Raw genomic sequence first — 12,268 nt, 5'->3', positions numbered from 1 at the left:
AGTCAATACTTTTGCAGAGGCTCTGAAGCAAGCTGATAAAATAAACCATCATGACCAATTTCAAAAACAACAAACCAAGAAAAGTATCTGCAATGCATATAGCACATAAAGGGTTAATCTCCCTAATATATAAAGAATTCCTAAAAATTAGAAAAAGCAAAGAATACAAACAAATAATTCACAGAAAAAGAACTTTACTCATAATTAGAGAAATACAAATTAAAACTAAATTAAGAGCCATTTCTTAATAAACAGACTGGCAACAATCCAAAAGGTTGGTGAGAGTATATGCATAGGCCTCTCATACATTTCTAGTGTGAATAAGAATTATAAAGTTGTTTTAGTAATCTCCTTTCTCATTTTTTATGGTGAAAATTCTTGCAAAAAGGGAAGGAAATGATGCTAATAAATAAGTACTAATTTCATAAGAATGAAAATGCCGACGGCATTATTTGATGTCCATGAGAACCATTTATATGATTTCTGGCAACTAAGAATGATTTCAAAAACATTCACAAAAAGGTAGTGAGATGAAGAAGCAATTCACAGAAGGAAAAAAAGTTTAATCTCATTTATAATCAATGAAATACAAAAAGAATCCATACCAGTTTTCACCTATAGTACTGAAGATTATTTTAAACTGTCAATCCCGACAGCCATCAAAACTGCAGAGAAGCAGACATTATTTTACTGGTAAGCCTTTTCTGTAGGACAATTTTACAATTAGTAACAAAAGAAAATCTTTGTCAGATTCATCGTAGAAATTCATCCTGGGACAAGTATTACAACTGTGGGAAAAGATAATTACGTATAAACACAGTATGTTTTTTGATATACATGTAGAACTATGTAACCATTAAGAGTGTATTAAAATTTTTTCTTAATGATAAGGAAAGTAATATGTTGTATATAAAAAAAATCAGACAAAGAATATGCCTAAAAGGATCTTACTTTTGTAAATATAAATAGCATATACAGTTAATATAGGTACAGGTACATAAAGAGAAACAGACTGGCACATAGATGCACTGAGGTGCACTTTGGCACTGCAGTGATAATGCTGATAAGACATACATCTAAATATTACTAAACTCTGGGTGGTGAGTTTCGTTTATCTGTTTATATTTTCTAAAGGTATTAAGTTTTAATTAGCAAAGAAATAAAAGTCATTATTTTTAAAAGAAGTAAGAAATATAATTATCTACATACTCATATGAACCCACAGAAAATATGTAATGTGTGCATTTGTGTGTGTATGTTACTTTCCAAGAAGCATAGATTGAGAGATGTCAGGTCAATGAAGATGGTAAGTCACAGAAAAACATTTAAGATTATGGTTAAAGTTGAGTTTCTATACAAAGAAGACACTAGCCAATTTAATACTAATAAAATACACAAATAAAAAATAAGTTAAAAAATCGGGAGAGTAAAGAGAAAGTTCTTTAATGCTGCTACAAGAGCTATTACTTTCCTCAAGTGTAACTCACAACATAATTCATATATAAAAGCAAACTAAATAAAAGGTTACAAAGATTTTTGTTTTCTTTCCAGCTACTCCTTCAAATGATGTAGTTATGGGATGGAGACATGGAGAATGTTGGTGAGCTGACTGCATTTGTGAGCCCTTACGAGACCTTACGAGACATTACACACCTTTTTATTCTTCAGCAACTCTATGAGATGGGTGGTAATAATCCCATCTTAACAATGAGAAAAATGATTATAGACAGGTTAGAAAGCTTCCTTTAGACAGTAAGTAATCAGAAAGTGGTTGATCACAAGTTTACCTGGCTCCAAAGTCTATATTCTTTCTATAGAATCATGCTGCCCCTCCTGATATCACTGAGCTGAAATAGCCCTTACCTATCTGGTCCAACTCTTATTTTATAGATGAGAACCGAGATGAGAGAAATGGATTAGACTAGAGAAATAAACTGTGCAAGTTTACACCGCTAGATAAATATTAGAAGAAGGACAAAGACAAAGATCTCCCAATGTCCATTTCAGCGCTATGTCCAGTATTCTATTTTTTTCTTCTTTTCAAAAGAAAAAAAAAAATAAGACAGACAGTAGACTACCAACTACATTCAGGACTTCTTATTCTTGTTCTTGCAGAAAAGCATGCAGAAAGAGAGAGCACAATCAAAATAAGATCTAGAGAATTATATAAGACAATGAATCTACACACGTTAACAAATAAGTAAAGGTTTCTTCCATATTTTAAATACACTTTTAAAAAAAATTTTAAGGGTGAAGTTTCCTAGTTTTACCTATTAAAGGAAAGCAAGACACTTACTCATTATTGGAATAAACACGTATGTAATTTTCTACTTTAACAAAATGTTTGAGTGCCAGAATTAATGTTCTATGTGTCAAACACACAGACAGCTACATACATTTATTATAAAAGATTTCGAATATTCAGAAAATATACAAAGAATCATTTGTCAAACAACCATCTTCCTGCCATCCTTTTTTTTTTTTTTTTTTAATTTATTTATTTTTCCCCCAAAGCCCCAGTAGATAGCTATATGTCATAGCTGCACATCCTTCCAGTTGCTGCATGTGGGACGCGGCCCCAGCATGGCCAGAGAAGCGGTGCGTCGGTGCGCGCCCGGGACCCGAACCCGGGCCGCCAGCAGCAGAGCGCGCGCACTCAACCGCTAAGCCACGGGGCCGGCCCTTCCTGCCATCCTTGTATATCTTCCCACCATCAAATCACTCCCCACCAGAAGTTATCTGTATCCTGAATTTGTTATCATACAATGAATTTCTTCACATTCTTATTATATATCTGTGAATCCCTAAACTATATGGATAGAAGTTCACAGATATGTAAAAAAATACATAGATGTCACCAAAAATGGCAAAGTGGGGAACTCCAAAACTCCATCCCTCCAACAAAAGCAATGAATAAGATGGCAAAAACTTTTTCAGAACTTTGGAATTCAATCAAAAACATAAAACCAGGAGAATACTTAATGAAGAATGCAGTTGCTGAATTTCAGAGAGTAAGAGCTGTGGTGTTTTAAGATACTCACTCACCATGGCCCCCTCCCCAATTCCGCAGCAGCTGAGATGACATCAGCCCACTGACATCAGGCTGCTGGTACAAGAGGGAGCTATATGGACTTATTCTGAAAGAATTGTGGTTGTATGCTTTGTCCAGTCCCCTGAAGGATCAGCTCAGGGGCTTGCCTTTGTTTCACCTGCCATGGAGCTTCCCCAGGGTAGAAGCAGCATTCTGGGGGGCAGCATTTGTTAAAAGCATCTAATGGCAAATGTATTAGCAGCAACTGCCTGGAGCAAGCTATAAGAGATGGGGCAAGCAATAGCCAGACAGGAAAGCTGATAAAAGAAAGAAAGAAGCTGATAAATACGCTCGAGGGGAAGATGGCTTTGAAAAGCTCCCACATATACTGGGGAAACTAGAAGGCCATGTGCATACCTGGGGCCAAATACATGCTTGGAAAATATGTGAGAAGACCCTAAGCTATCAACTCCAGCTGACCTTTGGGTGCCAAACAAGCAGAAAGTGAAGACTAAGGCAGAGTTGTAAATGGCCTGGCTAAGAGTTGAAAGAGTGTCCCAACAGAGAGCCAATCTCTACAAGACTAGGAAAGTATTTTTTTTTTTGGTTTGATGTATATATGGAAATCAAATATAAGTTGAAAGTGAAAAGATGGAAAAAGATATTCCATACAAATAACCAAAAGAGAGCTGGGTGGCTATACTAACATAAGACAAAATAGACTTGAGTCAAAACTTGTTACAAGAGACAAAGAAGGACATTACACATTGATGAAAGGGTCAATCCATCAAGAACACATAACAACCATAAACTCACAGGCACCAAAAAACAGAGCTCCAAATTATATCAAGCAAAAACTAACAAAATTGGAGAGACAGAGACATTTCTACAATAACAGTTGGAGATATCAATACCTGACTTTCAATAATGCATAGAACAACCAGGAAGAAGATCAATAAAGAAACAGAGGACCTGAACAACATTATAAAACAACTAAACCTAACAGAGATTCACCTGTCAATGGCAGAATATACATGTTTTTCAAGTGCACATGGAACATCCTCCATTGAGACCATATGCTACGCCAGAAAACAAGTCTCTAATAAAATTTATAAGATTGAAATCATACAAAGTATCTTCTCTGATTGCAATGGAATCAAACTAGAAATCAATAACAGAAGAGAAATTGGAAAATTCACAAATATGTGGAAATTAATATATTTGTAAATAACCAAAGGGCAAAAAAGAAATCACAAAAATGAGAAAACACTTTGAGACCAAAGAAAATAAGAACACAACAGACCAAAATTTATAGCATGCAATGAAAGCAGCACTCAGAGGGAAATGTGTAGTTATAAACCCCTACATTAAAAAAAAGAAAGAACTAAAATCAATAAGCTAACTTTACACATTAAGGATCTATAAAAAGAAGAGCAAACTAAACCCAAAGCTTGCAGAAGGGAGGAAATAACGAAGTTTAGAGAGAAAACAATAAAATAGAGAACAGAAAAACAACAGACTCAAATAAAATAAAAGTTGGTTCTTTGAAAAGATCAACAAAACTGACAAACTTTTAGCTAGAGTGATCAAGAGAAAAAGAGAAAAGACTCAAATGACAAAAATTAGAAGTGAGTGGGGATATTACTACCAATCTGACAGAAATAAAAAGGATTATAAGAGAATACTATGAATTATTGTACATCAACAAATTAGATAACCTAAAAGAAATGGACAAATTCCTAAAAAACACAAACTATGGAAACTGACTGAAGAAGAAACAGAAAATCTGAACAGATCTATAACCAGTAAAGAGATTGATTTGATTAATGATTTTTGCTAAATGATTTAGTAATCATTAATCAAAAAAAACCTTGCAGCATGACAGCCTGAGGAACTCCATGGATTTGCTCTCCAGTAAAACAGGTGAAAATTATAAAAGAACAACCACTTTCTCTGGAAATGGTCCTGGGGCCACAGAGCAAAGAAGAAAGATGTATTCAAGAAAATCTACTAGGGACTCTAAGAAAAGTGCAAGTCTGTGGTGTTTGAACCAGAACCTGCTCTTCCCTCCATCCTTCCAGCTCAAGGAGTCACAAACTCCACTCTAGACTGGTACAGCCAAGAGCAAAGGACTCCCTCTTTCCCCAGTGGGCTCACGGGTCTATCTTCCTGGGAAGGGCAGGATATCAACATTTCTCATCTTGCCTCAAGCTACCTATTGGTGAAGCTAAGTTACCAGGTTAATGTGGCCAAGAGGTGAGGTGGCGGGGGGGGGGGGGGGGGTCCCTTCTTTCATGCAGCCCCCACCGGCGGGATGTAGGCTATATGTTGGGTGTGGTGCTGCTGGGGCACAAAATTCTATTGTTTCAGCTTGCAAGGTGGGGGTTCCACACTGGGAGAGCCAAGCCAAGGAGACCTGAGGGTACCGTTCCTCTCCTCTACCCCATTCCACCAAGTGCTCAGCTCCTAGAGCAGAGATATCACTAGCAGAGAAATGCATCACTGTCCCCACTCCATACTCCAGAGACCTGACTTGGAGATACTGCCTGTGGAGCAAAGGGGGCCATAAAATAGCTCCAAATCTCTTCCCAGAAAAATACTGACTTCATTTGCAAGGAAATGGGACAGGGTACTCTAAAAAAACAGGTAACTGAGTAAGGTAAAAGGCAACTGAGAGGAGACTGGAGGAATCATTGGACATAAAGGATAAACTATAGGCTGGTTTATTAGCCAGAGAGAACAAGAAGAGGGACAGCTAGGAGGAGCCTGCCTGGGGTCAGAAACAAATGAAGCACTGACTAAGGAAATTATCACTCCAAAGGAATTCAAATTTTTATTAGTTCAGTCCTTGGAACAATTAATGCCCAGGGAATACTAAAAACAATAGAGCAATTAGCACTAGATTAGTGGACCTTAACAGCTGTATGTGGTCAAGGAAGGAGACAGTCAAAGAGAGCCCTGCCAAAACCACTGTCATCCCAGGGTAACTGGGAAAACCCAAGACTGTGTCCCTTTGAGGAGCAACACCAGAGGCTTAACACTGTGTGTGTGTGTGTGTGTGTGTGTATGGGGGCAGGGGATGGAAGGAGAGTAAAACAGACTCCACTAAAATAACTCAGCCAGTCACTAAACAAACAAGCAAGAAACAATAACATAGACTGGAAGGGAGAAACCAGCTCCAAGAATTTCCAAGAATTATATAAAATGTCAGTTTTGAACTAAAAATTATGAGCATGCAAAGAAACAGCAAAGTATGACCCATGTAACAGGCAAAAGGGAGATAACAGAATCTGTCTGTGATTGCAAGATGTTGGGTTTAATAAGCAATGCCTTTAAAATAGCCATTGTAAATATGCCTAATGAATTAAAGAAAATCATGATTAAATAAGTGGAGGAAGGTATGTTGACAACGTCACAAAATATAAAGAATAGCGATAAAGAAGTAAAAATTATTTTTCAAAAAAGGAAATTCTGGAGTTGGAAAGTACAATAACTGAAATGAAAAATTCACATAAGGAGTTATGTTCACATACAGTAGATATGAAATGGCAAAAAAATTATTAAACTTGCTGAGAGATCAATAGAGATTATATAATCTAGAGACAAAAGAAGGAAGAAAAATGAACAGAGCCTCAGAGAAATGTGGGACACAAGCACACTGACATGCATATAATGGGAGTACTAAAAGGAGAGGAAAGACAAAGGGAGTAGAAAACATATTCAAAGAAATAATGGCTGAAAACTTCCCAAATTTACTGAAAAACAATCATATATACACATTTAGGAAGCTCAACTAACTCCAAGTAGGATAAATACAAAGAGATCCACAGACACACCATAGCAAAAATGATGAAAGCAAAAGACAAGGATAAAAGAGTCGGGGGCTGGCCCTGTGGCATAGTGGTTAAGTGCACACGCTCCGCTGCTGGCAGCCCAGTTCGGATCCCAGGCACGCACTGAGGCACCACTTGTCAGGCCATGCAGTGGCTGCGTCCCATATAAAGTAGAGGAAGATAGGCACAGATGTTAGCCCAGGGCCAGTCTCCCTCAGCAAAAAGAGGAGGACTGGCATGGATGTTAGCTCATGGCTGATCTTCCTCACACACACACAAAAGAAAGTCACTAAGATGGCTATAATAAAAAAAATGGAAAAGTACCAGTGTCAGCAAGGATGTAGAGAAATTAAAAACCTTGTATATTGCTACTAGAAATGTAAAATGGTTCAGCCACTGTGGAAAACAGCTTGGCAGTTCCTCAAAAAGTGAAACATTACCTTGATTCTATGATCTAGCAACTCCACTCCTAAGTATACATCCAAAATCATCAAAAACAGGTGTTCAAACAAAAACTTGCACAACAATATTCACAGCAGACAAGAACTTTAACTCACAATAACCAAAATGTTATTGGCTAATAATCAATTCACAGATGGACAATCCAAATGACCATCAACAGATAAATGGATAAATAAAATGTGGTATAATCCACACAATGGAATATTATGTAGCCATAAAAAGTAATGAAGTACTGATATATGCTACAACATGGATGAACCGCAACATATCATATTAAGTGAAAAAAGCCAGACACAAAATGCCACACAATGTATGATTTCATTTATATGAAATATCCAGAATAGGCAGATACATAAAAACAGAAAGCAGATTAGTGGTTGCCAGGGCTGGAGGCAGGGGTAAATCGGGAGTGAGTGCTCAGTGGGTATGGGGTTTCCCTTTGGAGTAATAAAAATGTTCTGGAACTAGATACTGGTGCTGGTTGCACAACACTATGAGCGTTCTAAATACCACTGAACTGTACACTTTAAAACTACTAAAATGGTGAATTTTATGTTATATGAATTTTATCTCATTAAAAAAAGTATCTGCACATACATGTCCATATCCACAGATACATATTTCTTTTGTGATTAAAAAGTAATGGAAGTAATGGATCCACAGTATGGAAGAGCCTCAAAAAATTAAAAACAGAACTAGCATATGATCCAGCAATTATCCAAAGGTAATTTAAACATTAAGTTGAAAGATATTTGCAGCCGCATGTTTACTGCAGCATTATTTACAATAGCCAAGACATAGAAACAACCTTAGTGTCCACAGATAGACGAAAGGACAAAGAAGTTGTGGTATACATATATAGTGGAATATTATTCAACCATAAAAAATGAGGAAATCCTACCATTTGTGACAACATAGATGGACCTTGAAGGCATTATGCTAAGTGAAATAAGTCAAACAGAGAAAAACAAATACTGAGAGATCTCACTTATATGTGGAATCTCTCACTTATATGTGGAATCTAAAAGAAAAAAAAAAAAAACATAGAAAAAGAGATCAGACTTGTGGTTACAACAAGTGGGAGTTGGGGGGGTACGGGAACTGAAAGTAGGTGGTCAAAAGGTACAAACTTCCACTTATAAGCTAACTACTAAGGATGCAATGTACAACATGATAACTATAGCTAACACTGCTGTATGATATACAGGAAAGTTATTAGAAGAGTAAATTCTGAATTTTCATTACAAGAAGAAAAACTTTTTCCTTTATTCTTTTCTTTTTATTGTATCTGTATGAGAAGATGAATGTTAGCTGAACCTATTGTGGCAATCATTTCACAACATCACGCGGTACACCTTAAACTTACATTGATAAATGTCAATTATGTCTCAATAAAACTCGAAAAAAAGGGTAACTAAACCAAAACTCAAAGTGTCAAACAAACAAAAAAGTAATGGAAGTAATTACAAAGTTTCTTCAATAACTATTGAGTCTAAATTAGCCACTATTAGAGAATTAAGTACTTAAACAGATTTTTAATGACTCTCAAAAGAAAAACTACTAGGTTTTTAACAATTGTCTTGAATTGTGCAGTATTCCTAGTATGTTAACTATTAAGCTTCCAGACCAAATGGAATATATGAATTATCCAGCAGAGTTGTTTTTTTTTTTTAAATCACACTATCTGAAGAATACTATTAAAATTCTATCCAGTCATAAACTTGTGACCAGCATGTTTACGGAGCTAGCTTAACCGACTGTGATGTTAATCGTACAGCATTTTTGTTTATTAATTCTTCAACTAATAAAATGTAAGTCACTCTAAAATTGTGAAATCCCCCTATATTTATGATAAAAGTTATCTGAATTGCTTCATGAAGTTATAACTGAAAATACTGTCTGAGGTCAAAGCAATTTTATATATATGATGACTATGATTACATAATGAAAGGAAATGAGTTAATATGTAACTTAATATATAATATTCAACAGTTTTGCTAAGACTGTTATCAGGAAGAATAATTAAGCTGTGATAAACGTTTATAAAGGTGATAAAACAATAACAATATATGTATCATAACTTTCTTAAATCTCTTTGAATTAAACATACGATGACTTCATGGGAGTGCAATAAACATTTATTATATGCTTAGGTATATCATGTACTCTAATGGACCTTGAAGTACCAAGATGAATTATACATAGTCCTGACTCTAGAGAAGACTATAATATAGTAGAAGAGACAACAGATACCTTTTAGGATACTTTCAATACGATAATAGAGGAAGGTACAGAGTAATAACCAGGCGTTTTCAGAACAGGATGTCCTGAAGATAGCCCTTGAGCTGAATTCTAAAGGAAGCAAACGAATTATGGGAAGACTATAAACTACAGCATAGATTTTAATAGCAAGAGTTCTATAGTGAGACCAACGTGAATCACTGTTTTGTCATGGATTCTATAATCTTACAGACATTGGGCCTTTCCTTTGTCCACTAAAGGATTACAGTACCTCAATTCCCTATGGTTGGTGAGCAGATAACATGAAATAATATATATATATAAGTGCTTACACTTAGCACAAAGTAAGTACTGGAACAGACATATAGCAAGGAAAACTTCACAGGTGACATTTGAGGATAAATAATTCAGGCAGTAGTGATAAGGGTGGAAATAACCAAGACAAATAATGTGTATAAAAAGTACTTAAGAGGCTATCATGGGGTCTTACTTCCGAGTATGATGGAATAGCTGGCAGGTGAACTAAGTTCTGCTGTGAATTAGAACTTGGATAAAAATAAAATAACTAATTGTTTAAAGGCAACTAGAGTTGCTCAAGCAATCAGGACGAGGGTGTCCCAAGATTCCAGACAAGAGGGAATAATCTAAATGTAAGCTGATAGACTATAGCTACTTTTTCCTCTAAGAGTATTTGCTGATTCTAGCCACAATGCAGAGTGAGAATCCAGGCTTTGCCCAGGCTGAGGGCCACTGCCAAGGGGTAGAAATATCAGCAAAGACTTTGTTGGCCTGGTGGGGTAGGAGATAAAAATAGGATACCTGAGGGGCTAAGATCCTGATGAAAAGTGCCCTTTCAGATTTCTGCCAGATGGTGACTGCGCATGGAGCAGGAAGCCAAAACGCAAGCCTTCAAAAAAGCACAGCAAAGTTTTCAGATATCTCATATTGCTGAGGAGACGAGGATTAGAGTTCAGGATCTGCCAGAGAGAGGGGCCCAAGAAAGAACACCAGGCTCTTATTTGGAAGGCCTGGAAAGCTAGGCTATAGGAGAAGGACAAACCAAATGTACAAATAGCCTTAATTCAGTCTTGATTCACTGCAGTCCCCGACCGGCTCAAAGTTTCAGTCCCTGTGCTTTATATCTAAGAGAGGAAAGGATGAAGCCTCTATAAAAGAAGATATCATCCACAGCCTTTAAAATTTTTGCAATGGCTAGTATTCAATTAATAATTACCAGGCTGCCAAAAGACAGATGCATAAGACTGAAAACTAGGAGGAAAAAAACAGGCAACAGACACAGACCCAGAGAACTTTCAGACATTCAGAAGATAAGAACTTTAAAATAACGGTGATGAAAGTGTTGTAGTAGAGAGGAAAAGATGGAAAAAAACAGACGAAAAATAGAGTTGTATCAAGAATTTAATTCCTTAAGAGAGAAGCAAGTGGAAATTCTAGAACTAGAAAACAATGGAAAATAATATATGACTGTAACAGCAGACTAAACAGCAAAAGATGAGACTAGAAAACTTTTTAAAAGCTCAATAAAGGGTATTTGCACCAAAGCAGAAAATAAATTATGGAAAATACTAAAAGAACCTAGGACAAATGTAAGACATAGTACACAAGTCTACCGTATGTGTGAATGGAGTCACAACATTTGAAAAGATAAATGAGAATTTTCCAAAATCGGTCAACAAAATAATAACTGTAATGTCTTGTGGGGCTTAAATGTATGCACAACAACAATAATGTAAAAGGCATGGAGACAAAATGGAAGAAAAAGTGTTCTAAATAAAAAAAAAAATGTTCTAAGGTTCTAGCATTCTTGAGGAAGTGGTAAGCATAAGTATTGGTATTAGTTGTAACAAGTCAATGAAGCATAATGTAATCACTAGGGTAACCCCTAGAAGAAATGTGAGATAGCATAACCAAAAATATAATAGAGAAACAAAAAAGGAGATAAAAAATACAGAAAAGAAACAGTAAGATGATAATGATTATAAATAATTACATTATATGTAAATAGGCTATATACTCCAGTTATCAGACTGAATTAAATAAACAAATACCTGAAGACATAACAACTAAGTGCAATGTCAGATCTTGGACAGTAAAGACAATAGCGGAAAAACTGGTAAAAATATGATTCAATTCTTCAGTTAGTTAACAGTATCATGCCAATATTAATTTCTCAGTTTTGATAAGTTTAATATTTTTATATATATTTTATAAAAAATATAAATTTTTATATTATTTAATATAACAACAAGTGTTTACATGTAATTGCTGTTTAATATGGTATTAACATTATGGAAAGCTGTGTGAGGGGGGAAAAAAAGTAACTATTTGCTGTTTGGAGAAGACTTAAATACAAGGGTATAAAAAGGTTTAAAGTGAGGCCGGCCCAGTGGGGCAGCGGTTAAGTGCGTGTGCTCCACTTCAGTGGCCCGGGGTTCTCTGGTTAGGATCCTGGGTGCAGACCTAAGCACCGCTTATCAAGCCATGCTGTGGCAGGCGTCCCACATATAAAATAGAGGAAGACTGGCACAGATGTTAGCTCAGGGACAGTCTTCCTCAGGAAAAAGAGGAGGAGTGGCAATGGATGTTAGCTCAGAGCTAATCTTCCTCAACAACAACAACAACAAAAAACAGCCGCTGAAATTAAGACAGAGCGGTATTGGTGCAAAAATAGAGAATATGA

The 12,268-nt window shown here is 36.1% G+C and overlaps 1 protein-coding gene across 4 annotated transcripts in view; it reads right to left on the bottom strand.

Annotated features, from left to right (window-relative positions):
* SPOPL (speckle type BTB/POZ protein like) overlaps nt 1–12,268 on the bottom strand; it is a 67,927-nt gene that overhangs the window by 25,524 nt on the left and 30,135 nt on the right. The window contains exon 1 of one of the 4 annotated variants that reach the window (XM_087435113.1): nt 10,387–10,488. The exons of the other annotated variants lie outside the window; for them this stretch is intronic. The gene's annotated coding sequence lies outside the window, so the exon portion shown is untranslated. Of the gene's footprint in view, nt 1–10,386; nt 10,489–12,268 lie in introns of those variants that run through there. 4 annotated transcript variants of the gene reach the window in all.

The sequence above is a fragment of the Ceratotherium simum genome, chromosome 9 (assembly GCF_057802395.1).
Source record: "Ceratotherium simum simum isolate JZ-2026a chromosome 9, ASM5780239v1, whole genome shotgun sequence".
Classification (NCBI taxonomy): Eukaryota; Metazoa; Chordata; class Mammalia; order Perissodactyla; family Rhinocerotidae; genus Ceratotherium; species Ceratotherium simum.
This window is presented reverse-complemented; position numbering and strand designations above follow the sequence as displayed.